Raw genomic sequence first — 23,791 nt, 5'->3', positions numbered from 1 at the left:
ACACTCTCACTAGCCTAAGCTAATCAAAGATCCAAACAAGTGACATTTATTTTTTTTCACTTAGGCTTGTAATGTGCTGACATTAAGAACAAATGGATTAAGCATAGGCTCAAAATTGGCTGATGGTGCACGAAATTGTGGTCATCAATGGCGCCAACAACTTGGTACGCTCAATTGTAATCTCAACTCTTTTTCACAACTCCGCACAAATAACCAACAAGTTTTTGGCGCCGTTACCGGGGAACAAACAATCCCCGCGCACCAAGTTTTTGGCACCATTGCCGGGGATTGTTCGAGTTTGGACAACTGACGGTTCATCTTGTTGCTCAGATTAGGTAATTTTATTTTATTTCTTTTTGCTTTTTAATTTTCAAAAAAAATAATTTATATTTGTTCTTCATAATTTTTAAGAATGAATTCTAGAGTTTCAGATGATACTTTTATCATAACAGGAGCTAGTTGATTCCATTCAATTTGGCTGTTGTATGTAATGTCCTACTGAAGCTTGGCTAGCCATGTCTAATCTTTTTAGACTGAAGCTTTAGACTAACATTGCATGATTCCTGGGATTCATATAAAAAAAATTCTTACTTTATTTATTTTTCTTCTTTTTCAAATAATTTTCGAAAAATACAAAAAAATTGTTTTTCCATAAAATCATAAAAACAAAAAATTTTATGTTTCTTGTTTGAGTTTAGTGTCAAAATTTTAAGTTTGGTGTCAATTGCATGTTTTTATTTTTCTTGCAAATTTTCGAAAACTCATGCATGGTGTTCTTCATGATCTTCAAGTTGTTCTTGATGATTTTCTTTGTCTGATCTTTAAATTCTCTTGTTTTTGTATTTTTTGTTGTTTCTCATATGCATTCTCAAATTGTTAATGTCTATTGTACGAAAACTTCTAAGTTTGGTGTCCTGCATGCATTGTTTATTTGATCTTAGTTTTTTCATGATTAGTTTCATTTAGTTGTTGTTCTCTTTCATCTTAAAAAAAATTTCAAAAAAATTTTTAAAATTATGTCTTTTCAAGTCAATAATACAGAGAATTGAAGATTCAGAACATATAGCAGAGGAATTACAGAGAAAAAGCTAAGCGTTCAAAACACCCAGTGAGGAAGGAAAACTGGCATTTAAACGCCAGCCAGTGTACCTGGCTGGGCGTTAAACGCCCATAAAGGTAGTATTTTGGGCGTTAAATGCCAGAATGGATACCATTCTGGGCGTTTAACGCCAGGATGGCACAGGAGAGGAGATTTTGTTTTTAATTCAAATCTTTTTCAAATTTTCATAATTTTTCAAAATCAAATCTTTTTCAAATCATATCTTTTCAATCATATCTCTTCAAAATCAAATCCTTTCCATTTTTTTACTATTTTTGAAAATCCCTACTAACAATTAGTGATTTGATTCAAAAATTTCTTCCTTGTTAAGAAAGGTTCAATAATTGAATTTTAGAATCATATCTTTTAAATTTCTTGTTAGCCAAGTCATTAATTTTAAAAATCAAATCTTTTTAATAGTTTGTCAATCATATCTTTTTAAAACCATATTTTCTCAATCATATCTTCTCAACCACATCTTTTTCAAAAATGACTTTCAATCATATCTTTTTTATTCCTAATTTCAAAATCTTTTTCAAAATCACTTAACTACTTTCTCAATTTTAATTTTCGAAAATCATCAACCAATTTTTCAAAATTTCTTTTAATAAAAAATTTTTTGTTTTCGAAAATTCGTCCCCCTCCTCACCTTCTTCTAGTTAAGGGACTAACACTTCTCCTCAATGTGCAATTCGAACTCTCTCTCTCTATAAGTTCAAATTCTCTCCTCTCTACCTCCTCCTTCTATTCTTCTTTTCCTCTGACACCTCAAGGAATCTCTATACTGTGACATAGAGGATTCCATACTTTCTTCTTCTCTCTTTCATATGAGCAGGAGCAAAGACAAAGGAATTCTTGTTGAAGCACAGCTCTCTGTAGAGGACCTTGAAGAAAAAGCTAAGAGAAGCTAAAGCACAACTCTCTGTAGAGGACCTAACAGAAATTTTCAAACAAGAAGAAGACATGGCAGCCGAAAATAACAACAATGCCAACAATGCAAGGAAGGTGCTTGGTGACTTTACTGCACCTACTCCCAACTTCTATGGGAGAAGCATCTCAATTCCTGCCATTGGAGCAAACAACTATGAGCTTAAGCCTCAATTAGTTTCTCTGATGCAACAGAATTGCAAGTTTCATGGACTTCCATTAGAAGATCCTCATCAGTTCTTAGCTGAATTCTTGCAAATCTGTGACACTGTCAAGACCAATGGGGTTGATCCCGAGGTCTACAGGCTTATGCTTTTTCCCTTTGCTGTAAGAGACAGAGCTAGAATATGGTTGGATTCACAACCTAAGGAAAGCCTGAACTCTTGGGAAAAGCTGGTCAGTGCTTTTCTGGCCAAATTCTTTCCACCTCAAAAATTAAGTAAGCTTAGAGTGGAAGTCCAGACATTCAGACAGAAGAAGGTGAATCCCTCTATGAAGCTTGGGAAAGATACAAGCAATTGATCAGAAGGTGTCCTTCTGACATGCTTTCAGAATGGAGCATCATAGGTATCATTGATGCACGGAAAACTTGTCTCATAACAAATTTCCTTCGGCAAGTGTACCGAATTTGTCGTCAAGTAAAAACTCACAATAGAGTGAGGTCGAATCCCACAAGGATTGATTGATCAAGTAAATTTAATTAGAAGAATGTTCTAGTTGAGCGAATCAGAAATTGAGTTGAGAATTGCAGAGAATTAAATGCGGGAAAGTAAATGGCAGAAAGTAAATTGCAGAATCTTAAATGGGAATGGGGGAATTGCTCATAAATGTAAATGACAGAAATTAAAGAGAATGGGTAAGATCAGAAATGGGGAGTTCATTGGGCTTAGGAGATGTTGCATTCTCCGGATCAATCTCATTTACATCTCTTCCTCAATCAATGCACTCATTGATCTCCTAGGCAATCTTAAGTGATTGAATTACAATTTCTTGTAATTCAATCTCTCAAATCTTGATCAATAGCCAATGCCTTGGTCAATTGCTCATGAGAAGAGATGAAGTATGGTCACTGATTATACCACATGCATTTCCCAAATCAAGCATTGAGAGGATTATAGTCACATATCCATCCAAATCCAATTTGGTCCAGCATGAGAAAGCATTTCTAGCTTGATCCCTTCATTCCTCTTCCAAGGTTCAGAAGAGATCCAAGTATGAATAGTTTCTTTTCCAAGATAACTACCCAATTGGATGAAGATCGAAAGCTTTCAAGTAAAATCAAGAGAAAAGATAGAAGAAGAATAATGAAAACTAGTATTGATCCATCAAATTACAACAGAGCTCCCTAACCCAATGAAAGGGGTTTAGTTGTTCATAGCTGTGGAAAATGAAAACAAAGATGGAGAATACATGATGAAAACTAGAAGAGCAGAGAAAGTAAAATATAGGGAGTAGTTCTATCCTATTTTCCAACTCCTCGGAACTCTCCAAATAATTCAAAGCTACTCCTATATATACTACTCTTCTCATCTTCTAGTTGGCTCTTCAAGTCTTGGGCCTTTGGATCTTGAGTTTGAAGCAGTTCTCTTCTTCATTTGGGCTTGGCTTTACTTGCAGAGAGAAAGTGTGAAGTGGGCAGAGATTTTAGCTCAGGACACTAGGGTTGTTAACGTTTAGTGAAAATATGAGTTCGAGAACGTTAGTGTCAATCAACTTTCTCACTAACGTTCCTAAGTAAAGCAACGTTAACCTCAACGTTAGTGGCACAAACGTTGCCACCAACGTTGCCTCTAGGTCCTTCGCACATGTTATTAGGACTTAACTTTCCCAATAACGTTGAAAAGCCCCCATTGCTCCTACGTTAGAGCCCATGTTAACTTAGTTAACGTGGGCTTGCCATCCTTCGAGAACATTAGTGACATTCAACATTGTCACTAACGTTCCAATGTGCCCCCATGTCTTACGTTAGAGTCCACGTTAACTAGGTTAACGTGGCTTATAACGTGGCCATGCTTAGCTATCCCCAACGTTAGTGACAATGTTGAGTGTCACTAACGTTGGCTCATCATTCACTCATCCACGTTAGCTTCCACGTTAACTAAGTTAACGTGGGAGTTAAGGTGGCTCATAGTGGCTTGTGTGGCTCCTTCCAACGTTAGTGACAATGTTGAGTGTCACTAACGTTGGCCATCACCTTCTTCTCTTACGTTAGCCTCCACGTTAACTAAGTTAACGTGGAAGTTAACGTGGCTCCTTGGGGTTGTGTGGTTGCTTCCAACGTTAGTGACAATGTTGGGTGTCACTAACATTGTCGACCACTCTTGCCTCTTCACGTTAGCTTCCACGTTAACCAAGTTAACGTGGGAGTTAACGTGGCATTGTGCACTTAGGCCAACGTTAGTGACAATGTTGAATGTCACTAATGTTTGCTTCCTTTCCCCCTTTTAACGTTAGAGGCCACGTTAACTAAGTTAACGTGGACTCTAACGTGGCCACTTATGAGCATTGGCCAACGTTAGTGATAATGTTAAGTGTCACTAACGTTGGCTCAAATTCCCTTCTTCACATTAGAGTTCACGTTAACTTAGTTAACGTGACTCTTAACGTGGGTAATGATGGCTTCGAGAGCGTCATTGGTAGTCACTTTTCTTATTAACTTTGCAAGTTACCTCCCATTCCTTGCTTCCTTTGGTCCTGAAATCAGGCAATAAAGTGCATCAAAGTTCTAGTCCAAGTCATGGGTAATGCAGAATATAATTTGTCACTAAACTCATGCAAAATCCTCATGAAATAATGTAAAATGCACAATGTATGCTTGAATCAAGGTGTAAGTGAATATCTACCCAAAACTAGCTTATTTCCTAAGAAAATGCATGAAACTACCCTAAAAACAGTAAAGAAAAGGTCAGTGAAACTGGCCAAAATGCCCTGGCATCACAACACCAAACTTAAAGCTTGCTTGTCCCTAAGCAAGTATTGGAACAAGAGAATGATGAATGGGATACTAAGAGAAATGAGTCATTCTTGTGGAAGTCATGTCCCTGGTTTTATGGTGGTTTTATGCATAGCAACTTAGGTTCATTCCTGGCTTTCAGACCTTTATCATATCCTAGAATACTCACTGTGATTGCATCCCATGAAACTTTTATTTATTGATCCTTTTGTTGTTGTTTCAGGGCTTATTTGTGTTCTTAGGCTAAGTGTTCTGTAAAGGGGCAACTCTTTAAAATAAGCTTTCAGCCAACACTCCCGAACTAGTTGGTTCAAGGTGCTAGGTGTTGAAGCACCCTTAAGGACTTACTTGCTCAAGTCTCTCCCCCATACATGCACACCACAGGCATATAGTTTATTCTTTTTCTTTTCTTGAGGCCTTGGTGTCCAGCACCTCTTTGGGTTACTAAATGTTCTGTGGTGAGGGTTACTCTTGATAGTGGACTTTCAGCTGATAATCCCAAGTTAGTTAACCCAAGTTACCAAGTGATAAGGCACCCCTAAGAGCTTATTCATCCAAGTAGATCCCTCACACAGGAACACCACAAACACATGCTTCAAGATTTAAAACCATTGGTGCCTAGCCTTATTGCTTAGTCTTTTTCTTTTATTCTTCAACTTTGATTGTTCTTTCCCTTTTTCTTATTAGGATCTTCTTATTTAGCTAGTCTCATGGGGTGTGTCTCAAGCATAGTATTCATGACAGATAGTTGTCCTCCCACCTTGTGGTTGAACCAACTTAGCTAACTTATGATCACACCAAAAACTCATGAATGCACTTCCATATTATGAACTCCACTCTGGTCTTTTTAAAACACACTCATTCTCTTTTTCATTTGATTTAAAGGGACAAACATACAATTAAGTAAGGAGATGGTGTAGTAACATAAAGACTAGCACACAGAGACCTTCTTCAATACAAAAAACTCAAAAGACAGAATTGAAAAAAGTTTAAACATAACATGGAAGCAAGTTCTATTTCATACAAGATCTTCCTTATTTAAGCATAGAAAAAGATAGAGTAAAGAAGGAACTCCACCACCTTTTACTCTTGTGGTCGTCCATGCTCTTTTCCTTGCTTGTCCTCCTTGTTTCCTCTTGCATTTCCTCGCATCCGTGCCAATCTTGCTTGCTTCCAATCCTCAAGTGCCTTCCTCATTGACTCATGACTCTCTTCCACCCTTTGTCTTTCCTCTCGTGCTAATTCATCCTTCATTTCTTCATACCTGGCTATTCCTGGATGCAATATTGGCAGCTGTCCTACTAAGTAGCCGAGCCTGGCTTGAGTGTTTATGTGATGTCCTATCTCGCTCATGTAAACTCCTTCTGCGAATGCCCTTTGCTTGTCCAATAGTTCTGCCTGTTCTATTTGTCTTCGATGCATCTCATGTATGTGTGCCCCTTGATGTGCTTGGATGTTGATTAGCCTCTGGATGGATTCTTGTTGCTCATTTTGCCTTTGTTCCATCCTGTTGAATGTTTCTCCCCATTGTTGTCCTTGACTTAGTTGCTGTTCCATCATTTGCCTTTGCCACTCACCTTGCTGAGTCATCCATCTTGAGAGTGCTTCCTCTTGCTGCCCCATCATCTGTAGTTGAAGTTCTTTTTGTGCTCCTTGGCTTTCCAAATATTGTCTAGACAAGCCATCAATGGCTTCCTACAATTGGTGCATGTCCAAGGTCTGTGGTGCTTGCCCCTCTAAGACTTGTCCTTCCACTACTTGAGGGGCTGTCCTCTTTGCTTCCGTTGAGGCAGGGGGGATGCTGCAGCATTCATCCTTCGTACAGTTATTGGGATGCCTTCCTTTATCCACATGGGGTCCTCATCTTCAAAAACCACCCCAGCTTTCTTGCATACTCGGTAAATAGTGCTGGGGTAACCTAACGTTCCTCTTGAGTCGCTTTTCTCTGCCATCTTTCTAATGTCTTCAGCTATGAGTTCATGAACCTTGATTTCTCCTTCCTTCAGTATACAGTGCACCATTGTGGCTCTCTTGACATTCACCTCCGAGTTGTTTTCAGCTGGGAGAATAGACCTTCTCACTAGCTCAAACCACCCCTTGGCTTCAGGAGTGAGATCTGTTCTCTTGATGAACTTTGGTTTCTTTCCCGCACCCCTTTCCCAGTCAGCTCCGGGTACACAAATGTCTCGCAAAATCTGGTCATAATTGGGGTTGTCCAATCTTGAGTGATAACTTTCTTCTTCAAACTGTATAGACCGTAGCTTCAGTGCCCTCATGACACTCATGGGACCAAAATCCACCATCTTTCCTCTCACAAAGCTTGTATATGACTCATCTTTCTTATCATATCAGACCGCATTTGCATAAAATTCTCTTATGAGATTTGCATTCACCTTAGTGACAGGGTCAGTGAGGAGCTCCCATCTTCTCTTTTCTACCTTCTCTGTGATTTTCGGACACTCAGTTTTCTTCACTTGAAATCCCAGCTCGTAAATGATTTCCTTGTCAACCATCTACCCGTATTGCAATGCTTGATGCAAGCTTCTAAATCTCTTTTCATCATACGGGTGTTGCTCCATGGGTTCCTTTCCCTTCCTTCTTTTAGAACTCGAAGACGCCTTGAATGATAGTTAATATGTGAAGGTGGTAAGGTTGTGGAGACTTTTGGTTGTTTAGGGTTTTATTGCAATGAAGAGAGTGAGGGAGGAAATGTTTGTAATGGGGTCGGGAGTGTCTTGTACCGAAATGAAGAGTTGTGAAGAGTGGGTGATGACCATGAAGGTGGGTACGGAACAAGGGTCATATATAGGGACGTTGTGAGAGAATGGAGGGTGTGGATTGATGGAGTGGTTACTTGATGGACGGTTGGGGTTATGCATGGACAAAAGACAAGGATCATCACTTTATGATGGAGATTGCTCGGTCTTTTAGGGGTCCCATTTTTCCAATATTGCATGGCAACATTTTCCAATGTATTCCCTTTTTAGAACAAGTGTGTAGCCCCTCCTTTTGTGGTGTCCGATCCTTCTTTGTTTATTTGTCCAATCCATCCCTTTTAATGCTTCTTTTCTTTTCCTATAAAGATAAAATAAGAAAAGTAAGACATAATATCAAAAAGACAATTTATCCTTTACGGCTATAATTAATAAAGAAAAGAAAAGATTAGATTGTTTATTCATGAACTCCAACTAACTAACTAACTGTGTATCCTTATATGCATTTTGGTGGCACCATGGGGTGACAACAAACTTAATTTGAAGCACTGTGATGAAAAGTTCTGTTCAAAGCTCCAAGACTAGCATGCTCTCTTTTGCATTCATGCTTTCTTGGTACACTTTGAACACCAAACTTGTTCTTCACTATATATACTGCAATATAAGAACGTCACCAAGTTTGGGTTGGAATTTATGAATATTGACTTATTTACTAGTAAAAGCTAATAAAACATGGGTTGCCTCCCATGAAGCGCTTTTTTAGCGTCACTAGCTTGACGTTTCTCCTTCATCAGGGAGGTTGATAATGCTTCAAGTCCTCCCCTCTTGCCTTGGACTTATATCCATTGGTTGTATCAATAATCTCCACATGTTCCAAGGAGAGGACTCTGTTAATAGTGAAGACCTTAGGTAACTGAGATGGTACAGTGGGGAGATTAGGGAGGATATTTGGGAAGTAAGCTGAGATCACTTTATCTCCTGGAGAGAAGTCTTCCGTAGGGATCTTCTTGTTCCTCCACCCCCTTGGTACTTTCTTCTTTGTCCCTTTTGACGTTGCCTTGCTCTTTGTGGCATCTTCTTCTAAGGAAATTTTGTTGTTGTCTTCACATGTTTCTGGTGGTTTAGGTTCCTCCAGCTTTTCTTTGAGCTGTGACAGCTGCTTATTTCCTTGTTCATCAACCAAGGGCTTTCCCAGTTAGGCTGGTTGTGCTTCAATGTTTGCTTCCTCTGTCAGCATCTCATTACGATCTGTGCTTGGTTCTTTATTTTCTTGGTCAGCTTCTTTGGAGAGTTTGAAGACATTGAAGCTGAGTTGTTCATCATGGATCCTCAATATTAGCTCCCCTTGCTCCACATCTATGAGTGCTCTGGCTGTAGTTAGGAATGGTCTTCCCAATATGATTGGGTGAGTGTGACTCTCTTCCATGTCCAAGATGACAAAGTCTGTTGGGAGGTAGTATTTCCCAACCTTTAACAACACATTTTCCACCACCCCTATTGCTTGTTTTTGAGTTTTGTCAGCCAGCCTGATGACCACATCTGTAGGCAATATCTCATTGATCCGCAGTCTCTTCACCAGACTAAGGGCATTAAGTTGATGCTTGCTCCCAAATCGCAGAGTGCTCTATCAAACATTATTTCTCCTATGGCACAGGGGACATGAAAACTCCCTGGATCTTTTCTTTTCGTAGGCAACTGTGGTTGAATGAGGGCACTGCACCCCTTGTTCATCACTATAGTTTGGCCTCCCTTGAGTGAGCTTTTCCTAGGAAGCAGCTCCTTCATATACTTGATATATGCAGGCATTTGTTGGATAGTCTTGATGAATGGTATGTTCACATGCAAAGATGCAAACAAGTCAAGAAATCTTGAGTATATTCTCTTCTCCACAGCACCATTGAGCAGTTGGGAAAAAGGTGCATAGAGTTTCAGCAGCTCCTGTTTTGATATTTCTGGTTCTTGGTATTCTTTTTCCTCCTTCTCTGTTGAGGTATTTTCAGGTTGTTCTGACAGCTTGCTTGGCTTGTCCTCAGTCTCCTTATCACTTATAGTGACCATCTTGCAATCTTCCCATCTTACTTTCTTTGTTTCACCTCTTGGATTCTTCTCTGTGTCACTTGGGAATCCATCTGTGGGTTTGGGAATTTGCTTAGAGAGATATCCTACTTGAGATTCCAACCTCTTGATTGTGTCTCCCTGGTTCTTGAAATTGGCTCGCACTTCCTCCTTGAACACCTTGTTGTCTTGGATATCCTTGCATATGCCTTCAAGTAGATTTTCAATCCTTGAGATTCTTTCATCAAATGATGATAGGTCAGGTTGAGGAGGGTTGTTCTGGCCTTGATATGAATGTGGAGAGGTGTTGTTATTGGGATGTTGATATGGTCTAGATGTGAAATTGTTTGGATTTGGGCATCTTTGATCAAGGTTTTGGTCTTGTTGATTTCCCCACCCAAAGTTTGGGTGATTCCTCCATCCAGGGTTGTAATTCTTGGAGTATGGATCATGGTTCTGCCTAGGTGAATTCCCAATGTAGTTGGCTTGCTCCTGACTACCCTTTGCTTCTTCATTCACTCCTTCTTGGGTTGTTGATGAAGTGGAGATTGCTGCTACTTGGTTCCTCTCCATCTTCTTGGTGAGGTCAGCCAGTTGCTGGGTAATGAGCTTGTTTTGGGCCAACAGAGCATCTACATTGTTTAGCTCCATTACTCCTATTGTGTTCCCTCTTTCGGAAGCATAGAAGTAGTCGTTCTCTGCTACTATTTCAATGACATCTATAGCCTCCTCAATGGTTTTCTTCTTGTTCAAAGATCCTCCGGATGAATGGTCTACGGCCTTCTTTGACTCATAAGAGAGCCCTTCATAGAAAATGTGCAGCTGCACCCATTCGTTGAACATGTCAGGTGGACACCTCCTTGTCAGGTCTTTAAACATCTCCCATGCTTCATATAGAGTCTCACCATCTTGTTGCCTGAAAGTTTGGACATCAGCTCTCAGCCTATTGATTCTTTGAGAAGGGTAAAATCTTGCTAAGAATTTGTTCACCACGTCTTCCCAAGTTGTCAAACTTTCCCTTTGGAAAGATTCCAGCCACTTGGCTGCCTTATCCCTGAGTGAGAATGGAAATAAAAGCAGTCTATAGGCGTCAGGATGAACACCATTAGACTTCACTGTGTCACATATTCGCAGGAAGGTGGTTAAATGTTGATTTGGGTCTTCTTGGACACTTCCTACGAACGAACAGTTGTTCTGCACAAGGGTGATGAGCTGTGGCTTCAGTTCAAAATTGTTGGCATGGATGGTTGGCTTTTGAATGCTACTTCCACAGTTTCCTGGGTTTGGATTGATATAAGAGCCTAAAACTCTTCTATCCTCCCCAGTATGATTTGCTCGACCTCTTCCGCCATGGTTGTGAGCCTCTTCTTCATGATGGTTTTCCATGTTTTCTTCCATGTTTGGTTCAAAGTATTCCTCAAAGTGTTCCTCCTCTTCTTCAGCACCAACTACACGTTTGTCTCTTGCCTCCCTCCTTAGTCTAAGGAAAGTTCTCTCAGGTTCAGAATCAAAGGAAGTTGAAGCCCCGCTTCTTCTCCCTGTCATACAACCAACAAGTACAAGCAAAGAGAACAGGTGCAGAAAATATATCTGTCAGAATTACTGTTAGTGTGAGTGATGCAATATATCAAACAGTTAGTGGGTTAGTGAGATGAAATGTAAATAACAAAAAAAAAGTAGGGGGAAGGGAAGAAATTAACTAAAACAGGAAGTAAATAACTCAAATAGAAATTTAAATCAAACAAAAATAAAATGCTCAATCTAGTTATCCTCCAATCTAATCATTGTTGATGCACAATCAATCTCCGGCAACGGTGCCATAAACTTGATGCACGGAAAACTTGTCTCATAACAAATTTCCTTCGGCAAGTGTACCGAATTTGTCGTCAAGTAAAAACTCACAATAGAGTGAGGTCGAATCCCACAAGGATTGATTGATCAAGCAACTTTAATTAGAGGAATGTTCTAGTTGAGCGAATCAGAAATTGAGTTGAGAATTGTAGAGAATTAAATGCGGGAAAGTAAATGGCAGAAAGTAAATTGCAGAATCTTAAATGGGAATGGGGGAATTGCTCATAAATGTAAATGACAGAAATTAAAGAGAATGGGTAAGATCAGAAATGGGGAGTTCATTGGGCTTAGGAGATGTTGCATTCTCCGGATCAATCTAATTTACATCTCTTCCTCAATCAATGCACTCATTGATCTCCTTGGCAATCTTAAGTGATTGAATTACAATTTCTTGTAATTCAATCTCTCAAATCTTGATCAATAGCCAATTCCTTGGTCAATTGCTCATGAGAAGAGATGAAGTATGGTCACTGATTATACCACATGCATTTCCCAAATCAAGCATTGAGAGGATTATAGTCACATATCCATCCAAACCCAATTTGGTCCAGCATGAGAAAGCATTTCTAGCTTGATCCCTTCATTCCTCTTCCAAGGTTCAGAAGAGATCTGGTGCACGAATTGTGAATCACACTTTTCACAACTCGTACCACTAACCAGCAAGTGCACTGGGTCGTCCAAGTAATACCTTACGTGAGTAAGGGTCGAATCCCACAGAGATTGTTGGTTTGAAGCAATCTATGGTTATCTTGCAATTCTTAGTCAGGAAGTCAATTGTATTTATCAGTTAAATTGCGAATAAACAAGAGAGCATGGGTTAAAAGTTACTTGTTATGCAGTAATGGAGAATATGTTGGAGTTTTGGAGATGCTTTGTCTTCTGAATCTCTGCTTTCCTCTGTCCTCTAATTCACGCACGCACGTCCTTCTATGGCAAGCTGTGTGTTGGGGCATCACCGTTGTCAATGGTTACATCCCCTCCTCTTGTGAAAATGATCCAAATGCTCTGTCACAGCACGGCTAATCATCTGAGGTTCCCGATCATGATGGAATAGAATTCACCCTCCTATTGCGTCTGTCACTACGCCCAGCACTCGCGAGTTTGAAGCTCGTCATAGTCATTCAATCCTTGAATCCTACTCGGAATACCACATACAAGGTTTAGACTTTCCGGATTCTCATGAATGCCGCCATCAATCTAGCTTATACCACGGAGATTCTGATTAAGGAATCTAAGAGATATTCATTCAATCTAATATAGAACGGAGGTGATTGTCAGACACATGTTCATGGATTGAGAAAGGTGATGAGTGTCACTGATCATCACCTTCTTCATAGTTAGGCGCGAATGGATATCTTAGATAGGAACACGCATGTTTGAATAGAAAACAGAAATACTTGCATTAATACATCGAGACACAGCAGAGCTCCTCACCCCCAACAGTGGAGTTTAGAGACTCATGCCGTCAAAGAGTACAAAGTTTAGATCTAAAATGTCATGAGATGCAAAATAAGTCTCTAAAAGTTGTTTAAATACTAAACTAGTAGCCTAGGTTTACAAAAATTGAGTAAACTATGATGGGTGGTGCAGAGATCCACTTCTGGGGCCCACTTGGTGTGTGCTGGGGCTGAGACTTGAATAATTCACGTGCATAAGGCTGTTTTGGGCGTTCAACGCCAGGTTTGGATCCATTTCTGGCGTTGAACTCCAACTTTTGATCCTTTTCTGGCGCTGGACGCCAGAATTGGGTAGAGAACTGGCATTGAACGCCAGTTTACGTCATCTATCCTTGAGCAAAGTATGGACTATTATATATTGCTGGAAAGCCCTGGATGTCTACTTTTCAACGCAATTAGAAGCGTGCCATTTTGAGTTCTGTAGCTCCAGAAAATCCACTTTGAGTGCAAGGAGGTCAGAATCCAACAGCATCAGCAGTCCTTTTTCAGCTTGAATCAGATTTTTACTCAGCTCCCTCAATTTCAGCCAGAAAAATACCTAAAATTACATAAAAATACACAACTCATAGTAAAGTCCAGAAATATGAATTTTTCCTAAAAACTAATGGAAATAAACTAAAAACTAACTAGAATATACTAAAAACTATATGAAATTAACCCCAAAAAGCGTATAAAATATCCGCTCATCACAACACCAAACTTAAACTGTTGCTTGTCCTCAAGCAACTAGACAAATAAAATAGAAGACTAATAGGTTGAGAAGCAATAATATCTTAGAGTTTTTGAGTGAAGCTCAGATTCTAATTAGATGAGCAGGACTAGTAGCTTTTTGCTTTCGAACAGTTTTGGCATCTCACTTTATCCATTGAAGCTCAGAGTGATTGGCATCTATAGGAACTTAGAATTCAGATAGTGTTATTGATTCTCCTATTTCAGTATGATGATTCTTGAACACAGCTATTTCATGAGTCTTGGCCGTGGCCCTAAGCACTTTGTTTTCCCGTATTACCACCGGATACATAAATGCCACAGACACATAATTGGGTGAACCTTTTAGATTGTGACTCAGCTTTGCTAAAGTCCCCAATTAGAGGTGTCCAGAGTTCTTAAGCACACTCTTCTTTCTGCTTTGGACCTTGACTTTAACCGCTCAGTCTCAAGTTTTCACTTGACACCTTCACGCCACAAGCACATGGTTAGGGACAGCTTGGTTTAGCCACTTAGGCCCTTAGGCCCTCCTATCCACTGATGCTCAAAGCCTTGGGATCCTTTTTATTACCCTTGCCTTTTGGTTTTAAGGGCTATTGGCTCTTCTCTTCTCTTTTTTTTTTTTTGCTGCTTTTTCTTGCTTCAAAAATCATTTTTATGATTTTTTAGATTATCAATAACATGTCTCATGTTCATCATTCTTTCAAGAGCCAACATATTTGACAGTCTTAAACAACAAATTCAAAAGACATATGCACTGTTCAAGTATTCATTCAGAAGACAGGAAGTATTGCCACCACGTGTAACTAATTAGAATTTCTCTTATTAAAACTCAAAATTTTATTGCCTCTTATTCAAAAGATCTACTATTTTATTCATGTTTGCTGATGATGAGAAAAATAAACTATGGCTTAATTGGAGATAAAATCAAAATAGATACTAATTACTACTATATGACTCCTAAGGTGAACTTCTATAACGACACTATCACAGAGTTAAAGCAGAAATTAGAATTTAACAACCTTAGTTCTTGGAAACGGGTGTTCCTCGGATCTTTGGGGTGTTTGGTCCTTCAAGAGATAACTTCTGGCGCTTCAAGTCCCTCAAGTCACGCCCTTGCTCCTCTTGTTCTTTAAACATATATGTGAGAATTTGACTGTCCTCCTTCTGTTCTTTTATTATTTGTTCCATAGCTTCCTGTATCTTGGTAACAGACGTCTCCAGATACTCCCAGTATTCAGATTGAGGGATTTCTGGGAGAAATTCCTGTGTTTTCTTCTTGGTGGGATCATCCTGTGCTTGTTGTTTTTCCATTGATGCTTTGGTGATTGGTTTCTTAACTGAGATATACTCAGTTATTCCCATCCTTACCCCAGCGTCCTTGCAGAGCAGAGAAATCACGTTTGGATAAGCCAACCTGGCTTCTTTAGAATTTTTGTTAGCAATTTTGTAGAGTTCAGCTGAGATCAGCTGATGAACTTCCACTTCTTTTCCGATCATGATGCAATGGATCATCACTGCTCTTTTAACTATGACTTCAGAACAGTTGCTAGTAGGCAACAGAGAATGCCCAATGAAGTCCAGCCATCCTCTGGCTACTGGTTTGAGATCTTCTCTCTTGAGTTGATTTGGGACACCCTTTGTGTTGGTGGTCCACCTGGCTCCAGGGATACATATGTCCTCTAGAATCTTATCCAGACCCTTGTCTGTTCTCATCATTCTCCTGTTGAAGGAGTCTGGATCATCTTTCAGCTGAGGTAGCTTTAAGATCTCTCTGATCTTGTCAGGGGTGGTATGAACAATCTTTCCTCTGACCATGGTCCGATATTCATAGAATGCAGTTCCAGATAGTTTTTTCTTGTCAGTCTGCCACATATTAGCATAGAACTCCTGGATCATACTCCTTCCCACCTTCGTTTCAGGATTAGCTAGGACTTCCTAGTTCCTGATTCGAATTTGCTCCTGGATCTCCGGATATTCATCTTTTTTCAGATCGAATCTAACTTCCGGGATCACTGATCTCAGACCCATTATTTTGTTATAATGGTCTGAATGTTCTTTAGATAAGAACTTTCCTTGATTCCAAAGTGGTTTTGGAACGCTCTCTTTCTTGCCTCTTGGAGTGGGTTGTTTTCCTTTAGGAGCCATGATCTTAGTGATCGCGGATAAACACACCAAACTTAGAGGTTTGCTTGTCCTCAAGCAAAAGAAAAGAAAGGAGAGGGAAAGAAGGAGAGCTAGGTGCAATTTTTGATGGAAGGGGAGGGAGGCCGAACCCAATTTTAAAGGGAGGGAGGGTGGGTTTTCGAAAAAAGAGATAAAGATATGATAAACAGATTGATTTGGAAAAGATAAGATAGAAGATATGATAAGAGAGGATATAGTTTAAAATTGAAAAGATATGAAAGATTTTTGAAAAAGATAAATCTAGATTTTGGAAAAGATAATGTGGAGATTTGAAAAAGATATTAGTTGGAAAAAAAATTAGATTTGTTTTGAAAATAGGATTTGAAAAGAGTTGGATTGAATTTGCAAAGAGGCTTGGTGCTTATGGATTAAGATACATTTGATAATTTTAAAGTAGGATTTTTAGAAATTAGGGATTTTAGAAATAAGGGTTCTTAACATGTTTATGCAAGAAATCATGAATTGAAGTATGAAAATCAAGATTAGAATTAAAAAATATGAAGAAAAATGAGTTTGCCTCCTCCCTGCCATCCTGGCATTTGAACGCCCAAACACTGCCTGTTTTGGGCGTTCAACGCCCAAATACTGATCTCCTGGGCGTTCAACGCCCAGTTGTTGCCCTTTTCTGGCGTTGAACGCCAGATTGCTACCCTTACTGGCATTCAGCGCCCACTGGCTGCCCCTTTTGGGCGCTGAACGCCCAAAATAGGCTCTTACTGGCGTTTTCTTGCCAGTAAGCTCTTTTACTCTGTTTTGTGTGCAGATTCCTTCTGTAACCCTGTGAACTTATGCAATTGATTATTTACCTTGTCATCAATGAACTCTATATAAACAAATAAAAATAAAAATAGAAATATGGAAAAATTCTTAGAGGATTGATGCCCCATGGCTGGGTTGCCTCCCAGCAAGCACTTCTTTATTGTCTTTAGCTGGACCTTGCTGAGCTTTTAGTCTAGCTTCAGCCTTGAGCACTCTTGCTCAATGTTGCCTTTAAGATAGTGTTTGATTCTCTGTCCATTGACAATGAACCTCTTATCAGAATCAATATCTTGAAGCTCCACATAACCATATGGTGATACACTTGTAATCACGTATGGTCCCCTCCACCGGGATTTCAATTTCCCGGGGAATAGCCTGAGTCTAGAGTTGAACAGCAGAACCTTCTGTCCTGGCTCAAAGATTCTAGATGACAGCTTTTTGTCATGCCACTTTTTTTATTTCTCTTTATAAAGCTTGGCATTTTCGAAAGCTGTGAATCTGAATTCCTCTAGCTCATTTAGCTGGAGCAATCTTTTTTCTCCTGCTAATTTGGCATCAAAGTTTAGGAATCTGGTTGCCCAATAGGCTTTATGTTCCAGTTCCACGGGCAGGTGACATGCCTTACCATACACAAGTTGGTATGGAGAGGTCCCTATAGGGGTCTTGAATGCTGTTCTGTAAGCCCACAGAGCATCATCCAAGCTCCGTGCCCAATCCTTTCTACGGGTGCTTACTGTCCGTTCTAGGATTCTCTTTAATTCTCTGTTAGAGACTTCAGCTTGCCCATTAGTTTGTGGATGATATGGAGTAGCCACCTTATGGCGAATTCCATACCGAACCATGGTAGAGTAAAGCTGTTTATTGCAGAAGTGAGTGCCCCCATCACTGATGAGTACTCTAGGGACACCAAACCTGCTAAAGATATATTTCTAGAGGAACTTCAGCACAGTTTTAGTATCATTGGTGGGTGTGGCAATGGCCTCAACCCATTTTGATACATAGTCAACTGCCACCAGAATATAAGTGTTTAAGTATGATGGTGGGAAAGGTCCCATGAAGTCAATTCCCCATACGTCAAACAACTCAATTTTTAAGATTCCTTGTTGAGGCATGGCGTAACCATGAGGCAGATTACCAGCTCTTTGGCAACTGTCACAGTTATGTACAAACTCTCGGGAATCTTTATAGAGTGTGGGCCAATAGAAGCCACATTGGAGGACCTTGGTGGCTGTTCGCCCACCTCCGAAATGGCCTCCATATTGAGATCCGTGGCAATGCCACAGGATCCTCTGTGCTTCTTCTCTAGGCACACACCTACGGATTATTCCGTCTGCACATCTCTTAAAGAGATAAGGTTCATCCCACAAGTAGTACTTTGCATCAGTAATTAATTTTTTCTTTTGTATCCTGTTGTACTCCTTGGGTATGAACCTTGCAGCTTTATAGTTTGCAATATAGGCAAACCATGGTGTTTCCTGAATGGCAAATAAATGCTCATCCGGAAAAGTCTCAGAGATCTCAAGAGAGGGGAGGGGCATCCCTTCTACTGGCTCTATCCGGGACAGATGATCAGCCACTTGGTTCTCTGTCCCTTTTCTGTCTCTTATTTCTATATCAAACTCTTGCAGAAGCAACACCCATCTGATGAGCCTGGGTTTTGAATCCTGCTTTGTGAGTAGATATTTAAGAGCAGCATGATCAGTATACACAATCACTTTTGATCTTACTAAGTATGATCTGAACTTGTCAATGGCGTAAACCACTGCAAGTAATTCTTTTTCCGTGGTTGTGTAATTTTTCTGGGCATCATTTAGAACGTGACTAGCGTAATAAATGACGTGCTGAAGCTTGTCATGCCTCTGTCCCAACACTGCACCAATGGCGTAATCATTGGCATCACACATTAGCTCAAATGGTAATGTCAAATCTGGTGCAGAAATAACTGGTGCTGTAACCAGCTTAGCTTTCACCGTTTCAAACGCCTGCAGGCACTCTGTGTCAAACACAAATGGCGTCTCAACAGCTAGCAGATTGCTTAGAGGTTTTGCGATTTTTGAAAAATCCTTTATAAACCTCCTATAGAATCCTGCATGCCCCAGAAAGCTTTTGATTGCCTTAACATTGGCAGGTGGTGGTAATTTTTCAATTACCTCTATTTTTGCTTGATCCACCTCTATTCCCTTGTTTGAGATTTTATGCCCAAGAACAATCCCTTCAGTCACCATGAAGTGACATTTTTCCCAGTTTAAAACTAGGTTGGTCTCTTGGCATCTTTTCAGAACAAGTTTCAGGTGATCAAGACAGGAGCTGAATGAGTTTCCATATACTGAGAAGTCATCCATGAAGACTTCTAGAAATTTTTCCACCATATCAGAGAAAATAGAGAGCATGCATCTCTGGAAGGCTGCAGGCGCATTACACAGCCCAAATGGCATCCTTCTATAAGCAAACACTCCGGATGGACATGTGAATGCTGTTTTCTCTTGATCCTGAGGATCTACTACAATCTGGTTATAGCCTGAGTAGCCATCCAAAAAGCAGTAATAATCATGACCTGCTAGTCTTTCTAGCATCTGGTCTATGAATGGTAAAGGAAAATGATCCTTTCTGGTGGCTGTATTGAGCCTTCTATAGTCAATACACATGCGCCACCCTGTAACTGTTCTTGTAGGAACCAGTTCATTTTTTTCATTATGAATCACTGTCATGCCTCCCTTTTTTGGGACGACTTGGACAGGGCTCACCCAGGGGCTATCAGAAATAGGATAAATAATCCCAGCCTCTAGTAATTTGGTGACCTCTTTCTGCACCACTTCTTTCATGGCTGGATTTAGCCGTCTCTGTGGTTGAACCACTGGTTTAGCATTATCCTCCAATAAGATTTTGTGCATGCATCTAGCTGGGCTTATGCCCTTAAGGTCACCTATGGACCACCCAAGAGCTGTCTTGTGTGTCCTTAGCACTTGAATAAGTGCTTCCTCTTCCTGTGAATTTAAAGCAGAGCTTATGAATACTGGAAAAGTGTCACCTTCTTCCAGAAATGCATATTTCAAGGATGGTGGTAATGGCTTGAGCTTGGGTTTAGGAGGTTTTTCCTCTTCCAGAAGAGATTTCAGAGGCTCTTTCATGTCCTCTAAATCCTCCAAGTCAGGCTGAACATCTTTAAAGATGTTTTCCAACTCTGATTCGAGACTCTCAGCTATGTTGATCTCTTCTACTAAAGAGTCAATAAGATCAACTTTCATGCAGTCTTTTGATGTGTCAGGATGCTGCATGGCTTTGACAGCGTTCAACTTAAACTCATCATCATTGACTCTCAGGGTTATTTCCCCCTGTTGGACGTCAATGAGGGATCGTCCAGTTGCTAGGAAGGGCCTTCCTAGAATGAGAGTAGCACTCTTGTGCTCCTCCATTTCCAGCACAACAAAGTCAGTGGGAAAGGCGAATGCCCAACTCTGATAATCATGTCTTCAATCACGCCTGATGGGTATTTAGTGGGGCCATCAGCAAGTTGGAGACATATCTGGGTTGGTTTAACTTCTTCAGTTAAGCCAAGCTTTCTGATAGTGGATGCAGGTATTAGGTTGATGCTTGCCCCAAGATCGCATAAAGCTGTCTTGGTGCATTGACCTTCTAATATGCATGGTATCAGAAAACTCCCAGGATCTTTAAGCTTCTCAGGAAAGCTTTTCAGAATGACTGCACTACATTCTTCAGTGAGGAAAACTCTTTCTGTTTCTCTCCAATCCTTTTTATGACTCAAGATTTCTTTCATGAACTTGGCATAAGAAGGTATTTGCTCAAGTGCTTCTGCGAATGGAATCTTTATTTCAAGAGTCCTGAGGTAATCTGCAAAGTGAGCAAATTGCTTATCCTGCTCCTCTTTCCGGAGTTTTTGAGGATAAAGTATCTTGGCTTTATATTCCTCAACCTTAGTTGCTGCAGGTTTGTTGCCTACAGAAGTGGTTGAAGAAGCCTTTTTAGAGGGGTTGTTATCAGCATTTGTGTGTGTCTGATCCCTCACTGGCAATTCAGTGTTAGGGTTAGAAGCTGGAGTGAAATTGGACGCCAGCTCCTTGTCTGTTCCTAGCGTCTGAACGCCAGAGCTGTGCCCATTTTGGGCGTTCAGCGCCAGATCTTGCCCATTTCGGGCGTTCAATGCCAGATCCTTGCCTATTTCTGGCATTGAACGCCAGTTCTGAGCATGGTCTGGGTGTTCAGCGCCAACCTTTCACCAAATTTCTGGCGGTTCAGTTCCAGAATTACTTTTCCCTGGGCTCTTACTGTCCTCAGGTGAATTTTGGGTGGTTTGCTCATTTCTTAGCTTTTTGCTGCCTTGAGGTGGGGTATTTAATGTTTTCCCACTTCTTAATTGAACTGCTTGGCATTCTTCTGTTATTTGCCTTGACAGCTGCTGCTTTGTTTGCTTAAACTGTTCTTCCATATGTATATTGGCCATTCTTGTCTCTTGTAGTCTATCTTTGAATTCGGCTAACTGCTTTGTTAGAAAGTCCAATTGCTGATTAAATTCTGCAGCTTGTTTTACAGGACTGAGTTCAGCAGTTGCTGTTTTAACCTCTTCTTTCATGGAATGGTCACTGCTTAGGTACAGATGCTGATTCCTGGCAACTGTATCTATGAGCTCTTGAGCCTCTTCAATTGCCTTTCTCATGTGGATAGATCCACCAGCTGAGTAATCTAGAGACATTTGAGCTCCTTCAGCAAGCCCATAATAGAAGATGTCTAACTGAACCCACTCTGAAAACATTTCAGAAGGGCATTTTCGTAGCATCTCTCTGTATCTCTCCCAGGCATCATAAAGAGATTCACTATCTCCTTGTTTAAAGCCTTGGATGTCCAGCCTTAGCTGTGTCATCCGTTTTGGGGGAAAGTATTGATTCAGAAATTTTTCTGTCAGCTGTTTCCATGTCCTTATGCTGGCCTTAGGTTGGTTATTCAACCACTTCTTAGCTTGATCTTTTACAGCAAATAGAAACAGTAATAGTCTGTAGACATCCTGATCTATTTCTTTATCATGTACTGTGTCAGCAATCTGTAGAAACTGTGCCAGAAACTCTGTAGGTTCTTCCTGTGGAAGACCGAAATACTGGCAACTTTGCTGCACCATGATAATGAGTTGAGGATTCAGCTCAAAGCTACTGACTCCAATGGAGGGTATGCAGATGCTACTCCCATATGAAGTAGTAAAGGGGTTAGAATATGACCCCAGAGTCCTCCTGGTTTGTTCATTTCTGCTTAGGTCCATGATGGAGAAAGGGAGATGATGTAAAATAGAGAAAATATTTTTATTTATTTATTTATTTTTTTTTTGAAAATAAGATAAAGATAAATAAAAATGGGTGAAGATTTTCGAAAAATTGAAGAGAGAGGAAGTGGTCAGGAAATATTATTTTGAAAAAGATATGATTTGGAAAAGATTTTAAGTTTTGAAAAAAAATCTGAATTTTAGAAATAAATTTCGAAAATTTGTTTTAGAAATAGAGAGAAAAGATATTTTTGAATTTAGTGAGGAAAGAGAAAACAATGAAATAGTACAAGATTTAAAATTTTTAGATCTAATGCTCCTAGTTTTCGAAAATTTTGGAGGGAAAACACCAAGGAACACCAAACTTAAAAATTTTAAGATCAAGACACAAGGAAAACTCAAGAACACTTTGAAGACTCACAAGAACACAAGAACATGAAGAACACCAAACTTAAAATTTTTAGAAAACCAAACTAAAATTTTCGAAAAACACAGAAAAATCAACAAGAAAACACCAAACTTTAAAGTTTGGCACAGGATTTAATAGAAAATTTTTTTTGAAAAAGATTTTTTAAAAAAAAAAAAGAGAATAAGGATTCTAGAATTTTAACACGACAATAATAAGAGACTCTAAATTAAAAAGGGAAATTTTTCCTAATCTAAGCAACAAAATAAACCGTTAGTTGTCCAAACACGAACAATCCCCGGCAACGGCGCCAAAAACTTGGTGCACGAATTGTGAATCACACTTTTCACAACTCGTACCACTAACCAGCAAGTGCACTGGGTCGTCCAAGTAATACCTTACGTGAGTAAGGTTCGAATCCCACAGAGATTGTTGGTTTGAAGCAATCTATGGTTATCTTGCAATTCTTAGTTAGGAAGTCAACTGTATTTATCAGTTAAATTGTGAATAAACAAGAGAGCATGGGTTAAAAGTTACTTGTTATGCAGTAATGGAGAATATGTTGGAGTTTTGGAGATGCTTTGTCTTCTGAATCTCTGCTTTCCTCTGTCCTCTGATTCACGCACGCACATCCTTCTATGGCAAGCTGTGTGTTGGCGCATCACCGTTGTCAATGGTTACATCCCCTCCTCTTGTGAAAATGATCCAAATGCTCTGTCACAGCACGGCTAATCATCTGAGGTTCCCGATCATCCTGGAATAAGATTCACCCTCCTTTTGCGTCTGTCACTACGCCCAGCACTCGCGAGTTTGAAGTTCGTCACAGTCATTCAATCCCTGAATCCTACTCGGAATACCACAGACAAGGTTTAGACTTTCCGGATTCTCATGAATGCCGCCATCAATCTAGCTTATACCACGGAGATTCTGATTAAGGAATCTAAGAGATATTCATTCAATCTGATGTAGAACGGAGGTGATTGTCAGACACACGTTCATGGATTGAGGAAGGTGATGACTGTCACTGATCATCACCTTCTTCATAGTTAGGCGCGAATGGATATCTTAGATAGGAACACGCATGTTTGAATGGAAAACAGAAATACTTGCATTAATTCATCGAGACACAGCAGAGCTCCTCACCCCCAACAGTGGAGTTTAGAGACTCATGCCGTCAAAGAGTACAAAGTTTAGATCTAAAATGTCATGAGATGCAAAATAAGTCTCTAAAAGTTGAGTAAACTATGATGGGTGGTGTAGAGATCCACTTCTGGGGCCCACTTGGTGTGTGCTGGGGCTGAGACTTGAATAATTCGCGTGCATAAGGCTGTTTTGGGCGTTCAACGTCAGGTTTGGATCCATTTCTGGCATTGAACTCCAACTTTTGATCCTTTTCTGGCGCTGGACGC

Source organism: Arachis ipaensis, chromosome B2 (assembly GCF_059453495.1).
Source record: "Arachis ipaensis isolate K30076 ecotype BB chromosome B2, ASM5945349v1, whole genome shotgun sequence".
Lineage (NCBI taxonomy): Eukaryota > Viridiplantae > Streptophyta > Magnoliopsida > Fabales > Fabaceae > Arachis > Arachis ipaensis.
The sequence above is the reverse complement of the archived record's forward strand: the minus strand, read 5'-3'. Positions refer to the sequence as shown.